Source organism: Leuciscus leuciscus (genome assembly GCF_965113295.1).
Source record: "Leuciscus leuciscus genome assembly, chromosome: 1".
In the NCBI taxonomy this organism is placed as follows: domain Eukaryota; kingdom Metazoa; phylum Chordata; class Actinopteri; order Cypriniformes; family Leuciscidae; genus Leuciscus; species Leuciscus leuciscus.
In genome coordinates this window covers 32,678,155-32,693,366 of record NC_138725.1, presented here as the reverse complement: position 1 = coordinate 32,693,366, position 15,212 = coordinate 32,678,155, and the positions used below count along the sequence as shown (strand labels likewise).

Here is a 15,212-nt window from a genome sequence, read left to right as displayed (position 1 = left end):
TGGTAATAAGTGTACGGCCATGCATTTCACCTTTTTGTTTTGGCAAAATGACATCAGCAGAGGTCAAAATCTTGACATCAAATTGACATCGACACTTTGACGTCAATATGACTTTCATTTTTGACCTATTTCGTGACGTCATTTTGTATGATATGTCTGTATGATATAAATATAAATAATAAGTTAATAATTTATTTATATTTTATAAATAGTAAATCATTTATTTATGTTTTATAAATTAATTAGTACATTTACTTACATAAATTATAGCTCAATAATACTGATATATAATTTATATTATATAAATGAACTAATTATTTATATCGATATCAGACTCTGAATATGATTATATATATATATATTATTATTTTTTTTGCTAGCGTCTTACTCGCAAACAAATACACCACCACCACCAGATGTTCCTCAACTGTCGCAAGTTTTAGGTTATTTTGCACTAGCCAGTGTGGACTTACACCTACTGGCGTGCATGGAGCATCATGCAAAAATAAAGGTTACAGTAACGGATGCGTTTGCGTGATCAACAACATTGGCATCACATACATTCAGTGGCTTATATTCCAATCTGATAGGCTACTGATGTGTCACAAACTGACTTGTTTGCGAAAAAAAAAATACTGACTTTAAAACGTTTAATTGACATTTCTTTATTTTTAAAAATCACTAAAATATGCTATTTATATAGGCTTTTGTTTCACAATTATGTCAGTATAGCTGCTCAGCTCATCTGTCAGTCACATAGGTGTCACGACAACACGGTGACATGTTCCGCGACTCGGTGTCAGTCAGGTGACATGTCAGTGTGTCGCGATGTCAGTGACACATGCCACTATCCACCACTGTCACATGCCAATAATGTCAGTGACACATGCCACTATCCACTGGCACATGCCAATGAAGACCGGATGTGCCACCGGATGTGCCAATAATACGCATAGTGACATGTGCCATTGGCTTCTGTGCGTCAGATGCCATGTCACTTAAAAGGTTAGTTCACCCCAAAATGAAAATTCTGTCAGTAATTACTCACCCTCATGTTGTTCCAACCCCGTAAGACCTTCGTTCATCTTCGGAACACAAATTAAGATATTTTTTATTAAATCTGAGAGCTGATCACTTCTCCATAAGCTTCTAAGTGATTGAAACTTGCTGGCCCATAAAAGTTATTAAAGAGATCGTTAATATAGTCCAAGTGACTACAGTGGCTCAATCTTAAGTTTATCAAGAAACGAGAATACTTTTTGTGCGCAAAAACAAACAAAAATAATGACTTTATTCCACTATTCATTTCCTTCTCTCTGGGCCTCGTAGTGTTTAAGCGTAGCGCGTCTGTGTTACACGTCACCACGTAGGCTCACTATTGGCCGACGCTGGTCATATAGTGGTGTCAGAGGCACTCAAAACCGGGTTATTGCTGGCTACTATTGGTCTACAATTATCCAGGATGTGAAAGAATGGGTAATTTTACATACTTAATGAGTATCTTATATCTATTCTTATGAATGTGTCTACTTTTGCCACCTTTGATTGTTAGATACCTCCTTGATTTAAAAGTTATATTTGAAGTGGATCAAAAAAAGTTAATCAAACTTGTCCTAAGACAAGAACGGGTATTGTTCAAAAGTCATATATAACTTTAATGAAAGGTCTTTATCCACTTCAAATGTTGACTACTGTATTATCACCAACTTGTATCAACTTCAGTAGCATATGGACTTAACATATTAAAGCCACAGATGCCATGTCACTTAATGTTAATCCCGCATCTCATCAACTGGATATTTTTCTTTTTTTAGGTCAGATCTTGTCACCGCTGCCAGTTGAATGACCCAATCAAGACTGTTGTGCCAGTCTTACATTCCATTAAGGTACTGCTTACAATGTTTTAGCATACTGATGCAACTAACAAGCTAGTCTCAAGCTTGTGTACAGTTTTACCAGCATTTGACTAATGCTAATTTTGTGGCATGCAGGTAAAAGAAGCTTGGGAGGTGCTTGGTCTGGATCTGATTGGGCCACTGCCAGAAACGGCACGCAACGTCCTTACAATGACAGACCTGTAAACCAAGTGGGTGTTTGCAGCGCCCCTGCAATCTAGACAGCACCTGAGGTGTCTGCAAAAATAATCAGAAAGTTGTACTTGTTCGGCAAGGTCAGAAAAATAATTACCGACCAAGGGAAGGATTTTGTCAACAAGGTGAAGTTTTGTAAAGGTTTAATTGTTTTCCCCCTACTCTAGTGACTCTCAACATATATGTTGGTTTCTACAATTACTCTAGTCTTGCAAATTTAACTGATGATCCCTCTGCAGCTCAACAGCAGCATTTTCAGTACGCTGAACATCAAACATGCTGTCTCCAGTGCTTACCATCCCCAGACCAACGGACAGGTAACTCTTATACAGGATATCTGTCCTGGAAGAACTATTGTTTTCTTACGGTTATTCACAACACAGGCTCATTAGAAAAACGTTCCTGTGGCAATATTTATACATGTCACTGCAGTTTCCAACAGAAATTAAAATAGGTAAAATAGCAAGCACTTTTAATCATTTTCATACACAGATTATGGATCAATGACTTGTTTTCACGTGGCTCCTTGCACAATATTATGTTATGACCTCAAAACCCTTTTTACCATAGTGCATGATTTGTAAACTAATAAATTCTGAAGTTTGCATCACTTAACCAGCTCCATATGGTCCATATGAGCCAAGATTGGTTATTCATCAACTTTATAAATGCATTGATATGTACAGGATGAAAGAACCAATCAGAATATCAAGCGTGCTCTCAGAAAGTATGTTAATGACAACCACAATGACGGGGACCTCCACCTTCCTGCTGTGGTGTACGGTACACAGTAAATTCCCCAGTGTTAAATGAACACTGCTCAGAGCACATATGGTCCCACTCTACATGGTGTTAAAGTAACACTGAAGCAGTGTTAAAGTTAATGAGACAATTAAGTGATCAATTGAGTGATGATTGAGCATTAGTGATGAACACCTGCTGTTGTTAACAAGCAGAATCACTGAAGGAAAGAGAAACAGTAGAACTACAACTGACTTTAGCCACAGCCTTAAATTAAATCAATTAAAAATACATTAAATCTGTGAAGATCTCAGCAGAGGAGGATTAAACAACTCCACAAACAGAATTACCAGCCTCACTTATTACTAATTGTACGAATTGTACATACAACATTTTTTAATTACAGCTGGCAGGTTTTTTTTTTTTTTTTTTTTTTACCATAAACTTGAAGTTCAATGCCATAAAACCTAAAATATTACTACCGTATTTTTTTACGGTAAAGCACTTGCAACCAGCTGCCAGTTTTTTTACCGTAAACTTAAGTTCAGTGCCGTAAAGACGAAAATATTTCTACCATATTTTTTACGGTAAAGTACTGGCAACCACAGCTGCCAGTTTTTTACCGTAATATTTAGATCCCTGCCGTAAAACCTAAAATATTACTACCATATTTTAATCACTTTCAACCAGCTGGCAGTTTTTTACCGTAAACTTTAGTTCAATGCCGTAAAACATACATATTTCTACCGTATTTTTTTACGCTAAACGACTGTCAACCACAGCTAGCAGTTTTTTACCGTAAACTTTAGTTCAATGCCGTAAAACATACATATTTCTACCGTATTTTTTTACGGTAAACGACTGTCAACCACAGCTAGCAGTTTTTTACCATAAATTTTAGTTCAATGATGTAAAACATAAAAATTGCTACCGTATTTTTTACAGTAGGTTATGGTAAATGCAACGGTAAGGTTTTTTTTACAGTGTACTTCCAAAATCCGTTCATTTAACAGTATTTTACTGTAAAACTACATGAAATGTCCCGTGAGAGCTATTACAGTTTTTCACGGTAAATAATAAGGGTACATACTGTTAAGCAATTAACATTTCTTTTCTGTTGCTTTTTTACAGTATTTTACCGTTCAAATTAAGATTTTTTTTACAGTGTAGGGCTATTCACCATTAGGAGTCTTTTGACCAACACAAATAATATTTGTAATGTTTAATTTTAGCGTTGTAATATTTCGTATAGAGTTTCGCCGAAGTTTGATTGACAGGCGATTTGACAGTTAACAGAATTATACTTAAAAACAATTTTACCTCAAAAAAGAAAGGCTAATATTTAGACTAGAATTTAGCAGATACATAACATTTTAGACCCAGGGTTTTTAATTCTCCCATGGTTTTTAACATCACACAAACAACATGTCTTCTGATTTATATGTGCTGTAACTACAAGAGATGATCGATCAGTTCACATGCAGCTTAAACTGAGTAAAGTCAGAGGTAAAGTCAGTAAAGTCACAAAACGGGTGTAAAAACCTCAGTGCTGCCCTCTTCAGGTTGAACGGTGGCTACTGCAGTTGAATTTTCCTTTTTTTTCTTTTTTTTTTTTTCTTACAGTTTTATAATTTATTTATTTTATTTTTTATTGCAAAAAAGGTACAAATCACAGGTGACTAACCAAAATATACTTAACAACATAATAAATCATAGAACATAAACAGAGTACAATACAATATTGCCAGGGGAAGCTTATGGGCCATTACATAGAGAAAGAGGACCATATGTTGACAGTTTTAACTGCCTTTTTGTTGTTGGAGCCAGAAATCAGATTAATATAAAGTACAACTTCATGGAGAAAAATTACAAAATGAGTTTTTTTTTGTGCTGAATTTACACTTATGAATGTGAAATTTTGCCAAAAGAATGAATACATTTATAATAAAGTACATATTTTCTTTACTTTGACTTCTATAAAAGCAAAATACAACATTCATCCACAATAAGGTAAAGTCTTTATAAATTTGATCAATGATAAATCTGCTGAAGTTTTGCCAAAATGTTCTGGTGTGTGAGCAAAACCAAAAGAGGTGCAAAGCAGTTTCTGGGTGGTCTTCACAAAAAGAACAATTTGTATTAATGTCTCTTTTAAATTTAACCATGTAATGATTAGCAGGGTAATATCTGTGAATTATTCTGAACGACACTTCTTTCACCTGGTTTACTATCAAGTATCTGTGAGGAATCATCCAAACCTTTTTGCATTCAATGTCACTAACAAATCGGTTCCAATAAAAAGTAACATTTGGAATAGAAACAATTTCTTTCTGAAATAATGCACGAATGTTCTTATTATTTTGAGGAAGTAGGGAAAAACTGATTTTTCCAACTGGTGATTCAGCCACATCGGGGAGGGAGACAGAAGTAAGTGTTGTGAACTTTTGCAGCACGTTTTTGTATTTGGTTGTGTCGTGAGTATTTGGAGCACACTTGTGTTGTGAAACTGAAGAAGATGTTTTCTTAATATGCGGGTGTTTTTTTCTATTTGCATGTGTTTTCTTCAGTTGCAGCACGTTGAGCTCTCTCGGCCACCGTATAAAACATTGGTAGACAGCTTGCATGACAGCACTACAAAAAAACAAAGTGAAAAACGTTTGCCTTATCTACTAGTTGTCTTATTGTTGTGGGCTTTGTACAGAGTGAGGCCTAATTGTTATAATACACAAGAGAGCCTAATGGAAATATTACAAATGGGTAGTTGCTTTTTACCTCCAAGCCATACTAGCCGAGTTCTTTGCCCCGGTAAATAAATACTTTAAAATAAATCTTCGGCACTTATTTTAATAAACTCAGCTGTCTGCTATTTGCTCCCAAAATCAAAACGAAATATTAGAACAAGCCTCAGGCCACATAACAAATGAAGTCCTGTAGTGGTTCACATTTTTAAGAAAGAAAGACCCTTGACTTTTAACACTTGTTTTGCTAGCTATTTGAGTAAATCAAAACACAATATTACATTTTAAAAGCATATTCCTCGGCTGCCACAGAACTATCACCCGGCATTTTCTTGATTTTTTTTTTTTTTTTTTTAATCCTGGCGTCACTGGCACGGGATAGGCTAGGCTGCGAAGGATCAACTCGTTTTGTCATTCGTGGCCTTTAAAGAAGGACGGTAGGCCGCATTCAAAGGAACTGGATTGACTCCATTCAACAAACTCATCCACACATACTCCACTTCATCTTCAGTGATCAAACCAACAATTGCTGTATCATCTGCATATTTAATATTAAAATCATCAGATGAAAAACCTCTACATTCATAGAGTAAATAAAACTGGGGAGATAGCACATCCATCTGTGTTGGTAACAATAGGGGAAGACAAAGCAGAGTTTACCCTAACACACTGTAATCTATCAGTCAAAAATGTCTACTATTCAAGTTGTTTTCTTCCCTAGCTGCATTTCTGCTCAGACGCCACACACCTGTGCTGTTCCTGTATATAATTTAGGTCCTTTAACTCTTTCCCCGTCAGCATTAAAAAAATAAATGAATAAATAAATGTATTATTTAAAAAAAAAGTTTTTTTATTTGTTTTTTATCATTTTAACTAAACTCAGACCGCTAGAATATCTGAACATACAATAGGCTATATCAAAATAAAGAACAGAGCCTCTGATGGGGTAGCATTGAATATTATGGACTAGGCATTAAGTCAAATTAGAACTTAAATTAAACCTTTCATAAACAGATGAGTTCATATTTTTTTTTAAATTGGTGGGCATAAGGCGTTAGTGGTCATTCATTGTTTTTAAAGAGGTCTGAGATTAAAAACTTTATTCCTGTGATCAAAGCTGAATTTTCAGCATCATTACTCCAGTCTTCAGTACGGTGTCACATGATCCTTCAGAAATCATTCTGATATGATGATTTGCTGCTAAAGAAACATTTATGATTATCAGTGTGACAAAGAAAACAACCTGAAAAAAAAACTGTTCTTTTCTGTAAACTTTGTTGTTGTTTTTTTGTTTGTTTTTTACAGTGTAGCCTACAGTGTATTTCCTTAAGATAATGTGGTTCTCACTATGGTTCTCAACCTTTTTTTTCCCCAAGGCCCCCCATAAGGAAATATTCCAGGGCACAAGACTCTTATGGTTCTCCATTTGACAAAGATGATGTAGCAGCCTATATACTGTATCATCTATAAGGATAGCCTACATGTGCTATATCACTTAAAGTAGTTCTCTTACGAGAGGTCTCTCGTACTGCGTAAGATATCTTACGCTAGGGGAAAATCCTTTTCCGCGAGATATTGAAGCCAAAAATTATCCTTAATTTTGTAATAATGCAAAACGCGTTGCAGCAGCAATGCAGACATAGGCGAGACAGCTCGCGCGCCTATTGGCTGCTCTGCGGCAACTGCAGCAGCCTATCGAGCGAGGCCTGGCGTGACGTCAGACCCAATCAGGGCACTTCGCGCCCGCTGCGTCACGTCCCGCCGAAATGGGCGTGGTCTAGGCCTATAAATATCGCTCGCAGGCAGCTATTATCTGATTTTTCATCCTTCAAGCGAAGCACACGCATCGCTGGAGCTGGATTAGAAGCCGCGCCGTCGAGAGAGAGCACCTTCAGCGGGACGAGTCACTGAAGTCGCTGGCCGCGCCGCCTTCCTTGCCTTCCTGCTGCGCTTTCCGGCATTATATCCTTTCTCTGCTACTGTGTTTATGTATGTGTGTGTGCTCGCCGCCGCGACACACACTCCCATTGCACTAAAAGAGCTGGGCGTCTTTTTCAAGACGCCCCTTTTCCTGATCACGCAGCTCTCGCACTCGCTGACGGCGACTGCCCTCACTGCGAGTTAGGTACTGCCTATGGTGACTCTGAGGACTCACCTGGCATCCTTCTCCGAGACTGCTCCTCCGCCCCCCCCCCCCCAACCCGCAAAGCTTGCCGGTTCGCCCGCTTGCCTTGCCTGCTTGGGGGACGATACCTGTTCTCCCTCTGTTCGAGCCGCGCACACCGCGCCGCTCACAGAGGATGTCAGGAGCGGGCGGTCACGGGGCTAGCTTTCTCTCTCCCTCTGTTCAAGCCGCGCAAACTGCGCCGCTCACAAGGGAGGCTGGAAGCGGACGGTCGGGGTTAGTTTTTCTTTACGTTATAAGAAAGCTACCCTGCCTTCTGCGCCCCATTCATGCGTCACTCACCGGCGAAAGGAGAAAGATGTGTTTTTTAGTCCCTCCGAGGATGGACTGACCTTCAATTTCTCATACATATTCCCAGTTCCCTGATCATGCGACTGGAAATATCAATATTGCAGCAGGCGAGCCTGTTTTAATACAAGCGCGCCTGCAAGCATACGCCGAAGAAAGCATGTGACGCTCTTATATGCTCGTGCATCCGAAAACCTTTGCGTTCCCCCCCTGTGGCTCAGTGGCGGAATCATTGGTTTTTCTCACGAGAGACCGGAGTTCGAATCCCGGTCTAGCGGCAGTTTAAAATTATGCCGCCAATGCTTCGCTCTGTCAGTTCCCTGAAAAGCGACTGCAGACGTGCATTTTGCAGCCAACGAGCGCGTTGCACAACCCGCTCGCCTGCACCCAAACACCGTTTCTATGGTTTCCGTGCGTCACTGGCGAAAGGAGAAAAGAGCGTTTTCTGGTCCCCCCGCGGATGGACCGACCTCCTCTTTCTCGTACATTTCTCATTCCCCTCTGAAGTTCGGGCGACTGGAAATGTCTGTATTGCAGTGAGCAAGCCTGTTGTAATACACGCATGCCTGCAAACAAACGCCAGCACGTTGACGCTCTCTTATAACACTCGCGCTAACTGAGTTACAATGTGTCTCCCCCTGTGGCCCAGTGGCAGACTCTCAGGTTTTTGCACGCGAGAGACCCGCGTTCGATCCCCGGGTCTACCGGCAGATAAAATTATGCCGTCAATGCTCGCTCTGTCAGTTCCCTGAAAAGGCGACTGCAGATGTGTATTTTGCAGCCAACGAGCGCGTTGTACAACCCGCTCGCCTGCACCCAAACACCGTTTCTATGGTGTTCCGTGTGTCACTGGCGTAAGGAAAAAAGGGAGTTTTTCTGGTCCCGCTGCGGACGGACCAACCTCCTTTTTCCTATACATTTCCCATTCCCCTCTGGAATTCAGGCGACTGGAAATGTCAATATTGCAGTGAACAAGCCTGTTGTAATGCACGCAGGCCTGCAATAAACGCCAGCATGTTGACGCTCTCTGTTTCTATGGCAACTTCTCGCTCGTTCAGTTCCAGTAAATGTGACTGTTCCAGTGTATCCTGCAGTAAACAAGTCGGTTCTGTCACCCGCTTGCCTGCACACAAACGCCGTTTTTACGGCTACCCAGATAAATCCCATAAGTGTGAATTTTTTCTGGTGTCCCGGCCACGGCCGATGGTGCTTTATGTGTAAGAAGAATGCCCACTGCCCAGTGCCCATCTCTACACACAAGCACAGCCCGTCACACAGGGCTCGCGCACATGAATCGGCTCAGACCGATTGCGCTTCAAACATGGTGAATGTGCCCACTAACACCACGTTATGCATGTCTCACGGTTTCTGTAAAAACGAAACCAACGTGCACTCGCTTCACGCAAGCGAACGATGCTTTCGGTGTGATAAATGTGCCCGCTGTCCCGCGCCCACATCCACACATAGACATGACAGTTCCCACGGGAACCGCCCAGCCCTCCCCTCGCGGTTAACCACCGCAGAGGAGTCGAGCGCGGGCAATCTGCCCGCTGTCATCAGCGCGCCCCATGCCTCAAATGTCACGAGCGACACGCTTGTGTTACAGCACACCGAAGCTTCTCCATCGCTGAGCGAGCGGAGCGCGCTTCGTATTCGACCCCTAGCTATCCATGCAGACGCATGGGCAAAGCTACCCGGGGTTTCGAAGTGGGTGCTGAACATTATAGAAAGAGGCTATTCGCTGCAGTTTCGCCGACGCCCTCGTCGCTATGTGGCGCGCGTCGAGACCACGGTAAAAACAGAAGTAGCACATCTACTTCGAGCCGAGGTGACGAAACTATTGAGCAAAGGGGCCATAGAACCTCTCTCTCAAGATCAGAGCGAGGGAGGGCTATACAGCAGATACTTCCTGGTACCGAAAAAAGACGGAGGTCTCAGACCCATACTAGATCTAAGGCAACTGAACAAAGTGCTTGTGAAGCGACAGTTCAGGATGCTCACGACCAGGCAAATCCTTGTGCAGATTCGCCAAGGAGATTGGTTTGTGTCAATAGATCTGAAAGACGCGTGTTTTCAAATACAGATAGCGTCACGTCACAGGCGATATTTGAGATTCGCCTTCGAGGGCCAGGCATATCAGTACACAGTCCTGCCGTTCGGTTTGTCCCTAGCACCCCGTACATTTACGAAGTGCATGGATGCGGCGCTCGCACCCCTCAGAATGAGAGGCATGCGAGTGCTGAACTATTTGGACGATTGGCTGATTCTAGCGCAATCTCGCGCAGTGCTCATAGAACACACGACCATTTTACTCGATCACCTCGAGGATTTGGGTCTGAGTGTCAATTGGGCGAAGAGCTCCCTGTCACCCAGTCAGAAAATATCTTTCCTGGGCACAGAACTGGACTCACTATCCATGATAGCGCGACTATCACAACAGCGCGCGGTAGACATTCGACGCACAGCGAACTCTTTTCGCTGCGGCGCATCTGTCCCGCTCAAGAGATTTCAGAAGATGCTAGGTCTCATGGCCTCAGCATCGTCAGTGCTCCAGCTGGGTCTGCTCCGCATGCGCCCGCTGCAGTTTTGGCTGAAAGCGCGAGTCCCACGCGAAGCATGGGCACCCGGTTTGCTTCGCCTCAGGGTCAATCAGAAATGCGTTACAGCTCTGAAACCCTGGAAAGCGAACGACTGGTACCAATCAGGTGTAAGCCTGGGGACTTCCTCGAGGGTGAAAGTGGTGTCCACGGACGCGTCCACCTCGGGATGGGGAGCGCTGCTCGAGGGCAGACCGTTCTTCGGCCAGTGGTCAGAACGGGAGAAGCTCCTGCACATAAACTGCCTCGAAATGCTGGCAGTAGACAACGCGCTGACGCGTTTTTGTCCCCAAATAAAAGGTCACCACGTCTTGGTCCATTCGGACAACATGTCTGTGGTGTCCTACATAAATCGCCAGGGCGGCATCAGATCCGAGAAACTGTACAGGCTGGCAGAACGCCTCCTGGTATGGGCTCAGTGCAACCTGCGCTCGCTCAGAGCAGCGCACGTGCCAGGGATCATGAATATAGGACCAGACAGACTGTCCAGGAACAATGTTCCGGCAGGCGAATGGTCTCTACACCCACAGACAGTCCAACTGCTGTGGAAGAAATTCGGCAGAGCGGAAGTGGACCTGTTTGCGTCTCAAGAAAACGCTCACTGTCAAGAATTTTTCTCCAAGAGCAGGAGCGCGCTGGCCCATGTGTGGCCCCGCCGCCCGCTCTATGCTTTTCCCCCCGTCTCTCTCCTGCCTCAGGTGATAGAACGGATCAGGGAAGAAGGATGCTCAGTACTGCTGGTAGCACCGTTCTGGAAAAACCAACCTTGGTTCCCAGCCGTGATGCAGTTAGCAAGTACTGCCCCGTGGCCAGTACCAGTGAGGAGAGATCTCCTCTCACAGGCCCGCGGCTCGATCTGGCATCCTCACCCGGAACTATGGTCCCTTCATGTCTGGGCCATCAACGGGTACATGTTGGACTCCCTAAAGGAGTATTAAACACGATCACGCAGGCTAGAGCTCCGTCTACAAGACGACTCTATTCTTCGAAATGGTCAGTGTTTTCGGGCTGGTGCACAGCCCGTGGTGTGTCACCCACAAACTGTGATGTGACGGAGGTGCTTTCCTTCCTACAAGAGCTGTTGGATGGGGGCAGGGCCCCCTCCACGCTCAAAGTTTATGTGGCGGCTATAGCAGCGTTCTCAGAAACAACGCTTGGTCAGTCAATAGGAAGGAACGATTTAGTCATCCGCTTCCTTAGAGGAGCTAAGAGACTGAATCCTCCCAGACCTCCCTCAGTCCCCGTATGGGACCTTTCTACGGTTCTGGAAGCCATGAAAGGTGCGCCATTTGAGCCTTTACAGTCAATCGATTTGAAACACCTGTCTTTCAAAACGGTGTTTTTGCTGGCTCTCGCTTCAGTGAAGCGCATAGGGGATCTGCACGCGCTCTCTGTGAGCGCGGCGTGCATGGAGTTTGGGCCCAATGACTCAAAAGTTATACTCAAACCTAAGCACGGTTATGTTCCAAAATCCCTCAACACACCGTTTAGGGCGCAGATTATCTCTCTGTCAGCCCTACCGGTCCCTGATGAGGAAAGAGACGCGAGCCTCCTTTGCCCAGTCAGGGCATTACGAGCTTATGTGTCTCGCTCGTCTGTTTTCAGACAGACGGAACAGCTCTTTGTTTCGTTTAGCGGACGTTCTAAGGGACTAGCCGCGTCGAAACAGAGCCTATCCAGATGGATAGTTGATGCTATAGCGCTGGCATACGCCTCCAAGGGCATGCAGTGCCCTTTGGGTGTCAGAGCGCATTCCACGAGAGGCATGGCCTCTTCGTGGGCCTGGTCAAGTGGGATTGCCTTGCAAGATATTTGTATGGCGGCAGGCTGGGCCTCCCCGTCTACATTTATAAGGTTTTATAACCTAGAGGTTCCCGCCCTGCAGGCCAGGCTGCTGTCGGTCTAAACTACCAGTATTATCTGACCTGATGCGTTCAGCTCAGAATGCTGCGTTTACTGAGCACAGCTCAATTTTCGACAGTTTAAAGCTGGGCAAACTGTGTAAGACCCACATTTTTTCCCATCAGTTCAGGCCGTACCCCGCCCTGTCTGTATGATGAAATTTGCGTCCCTTCGACGCTACTTTATGTGGAAAAGTGAGGCTGCACCCCTCCTTCTTCCCGGACTCTCTGTGAGTTCACTGAGTGATTGTGCACTATATGTACCCCGGGCTTTCGCCCTTGGGTCTTTGGTGTCAGATCTCAGCATGCACGGCGTTTTACATTGGGTCCCCTAGCGTAAGATATCTTACGCAGTACGAGAGACCTCTCGTAAGAGAACGTACTCGGTTACTAACGTAACCTCGGTTCTCTCTAGAAGAGGGAACGAGTACTGCGTATCTTGCCGTGCATGCACACGCTCTGGTTGCTTCGATGATGAAAAACCAGATAATAGCTGCCTGCGAGCGATATTTATAGGCCTAGACCACGCCCATTTCGGCGGGACGTGACGCAGCGGGCGCGAAGTGCCCTGATTGGGTCTGACGTCACGCCAGGCCTCGCTCGATAGGCTGCTGCAGTTGCCGCAGAGCAGCCAATAGGCGCGCGAGCTGTCTCGCCTATGTCTGCATTGCTGCTGCAACGCGTTTTGCATTATTACAAAATTAAGGATAATTTTTGGCTTCAATATCTCGCGGAAAAGGATTTTCCCCTAGCGTAAGATATCTTACGCAGTACTCGTTCCCTCTTCTAGAGAGAACCGAGGTTACGTTAGTAACCGAGTACGTTCATCTATGATTATAAGCCAATTAACCACTTTTAGTGCTATTTAGCACCATTTTTGTTTTGAATAGCCATAGTTTAGCAAGTCGGAATACGGTCATTCCAACAGCGCTGGCGTGAACGCGCCTGGATCCACCACCAGTGTGATCGTAATCACCGATCACAGCGCAACTAAACACCTTCAGATCGAGCGAGGGATCATATCTGTCCGTCACTCAACTAATAAACAATTATTGACAGAAAGCGCTGTTTGTGGTGATTTCTCCAGATACAGGTGAGTTCAGTCTGACTGCATAGAGTCAATTATGAGTTCAGGTGTGATTTTAAAATGACCGTGTTATTAAAGTTTTAGTGATTAGCCTATTCAGGAGATTATATTATTGATGCTTTTACGATCATCCGTAATGTTTAGCCTATTAGTTTCAGTTTTGATGACTACAACGCGGTAGTTTGCCTTTCCTTTAGAAAATGGCCTTTTAGAATATAGACTGATCGAAATGTTTCGTGTGATAGTCGTAGCTATTATGTTAAATAAAAAAATAAAGCATTTAGAGCAACATTACTGCTCAGATGTCATATTAGAAAGCACAAGCTTTTATATCAGGTTGTAATGCGAAACACTAAATATAACTGTAAAATTATATTTTATATATTATATTAGATAAAATTATAAAAGTGTTGGACATGTTATAAACACAGCAACAATCTTATTCTTTAAAATGTAAAGTTAACTTTGGCTTCGTGTCACATTATTCATAGTTGAATTGTATCTAGTGTTAATAAAATCTGCCAAAACGCACACTCTTTATACACAGTAAATTCCACAGTGTTAAATCAACACTGCTCAGAGCAAATATGGTCCCACTCTACAGAGTGTTAAAGTAACACTAAAGCGGTGTTAAAGTTAATGAGATAATTAAGTGATTAATTTAGTGATGATTGAACATTATTGAAGACACCTACAGTTAACAAGCAGAATCACTGAAGGAGAAAAGCACAAATTGTAAGCCACCGTTATGGTGATGGCTGTTTGCTTTAGTTGGGCTCTTGACCCTTATATGTTTACTTTAGAGTTAGTTTGGCTGTTGTATCTGAGTTATAACTGCCAGATGAACAAAGAAAAAAAAAGTGATCTGATGGTGTTGGTTATATTATGAAATTCATCATTTGAACTTGATCACTGAACTCATTATGATCCTTATTTCTGACTTCGATTTATGTTGTTGGTTACAAAATAACTGTGAATCTGCATAAATATCCAGAATTTTTTATATAATATAAAGGATTTCTTAAAAGTTGTTTAAAACAAAAAAAATCTTTCCTTTAGGCACACACAGACGTCAAGATTCAGTCTATGCATCTCAACAATGGTGACGAGCAGAATATTCAATTAGGGAAAGTAAATTAAATAGACAATTCAGATCATAATTTATTCATACCGCAATGCATGATGGGAGCCATTAATGAGTTGTGATTGGTGGCAGCCACTGCAACATGCTTTATTATTGTCACCATTGTTGAGATTCACAGGCTGATTATTGATGTCTGTGTTTCTAAATAAGTTAATTTGAAAGTGTTTTGATCAGAACAATGTTTATGAAATATTTTGGATTATAAGTAAAGTATTGATAATCATAAGCTGTTAAAATCACAAAGCTGCTGGTAACAAGATAAACCAAACTATCTCAATAAGTTTCATTTTTCAGATCACAGCATGATTATGTCAAAACATAACCAACACTATCAGATCACACTTTTACTTTGTTCATTTGACTGTTATACATCAATAACAGCAGACAAACAACAGTAAAATTTAAAGTAAACATATAAGGGTCAAGAGCCCAACTAAAGCA

At 42.6% G+C, this 15,212-nt stretch overlaps 1 protein-coding gene across 1 annotated transcript in view; it reads left to right on the top strand.

The window, feature by feature from the left end:
* Window positions 1–15,212, top strand: part of LOC309477618 (tripartite motif-containing protein 16-like) — a 128,718-nt gene that overhangs the window by 104,137 nt on the left and 9,369 nt on the right. The window lies entirely within an intron of this gene.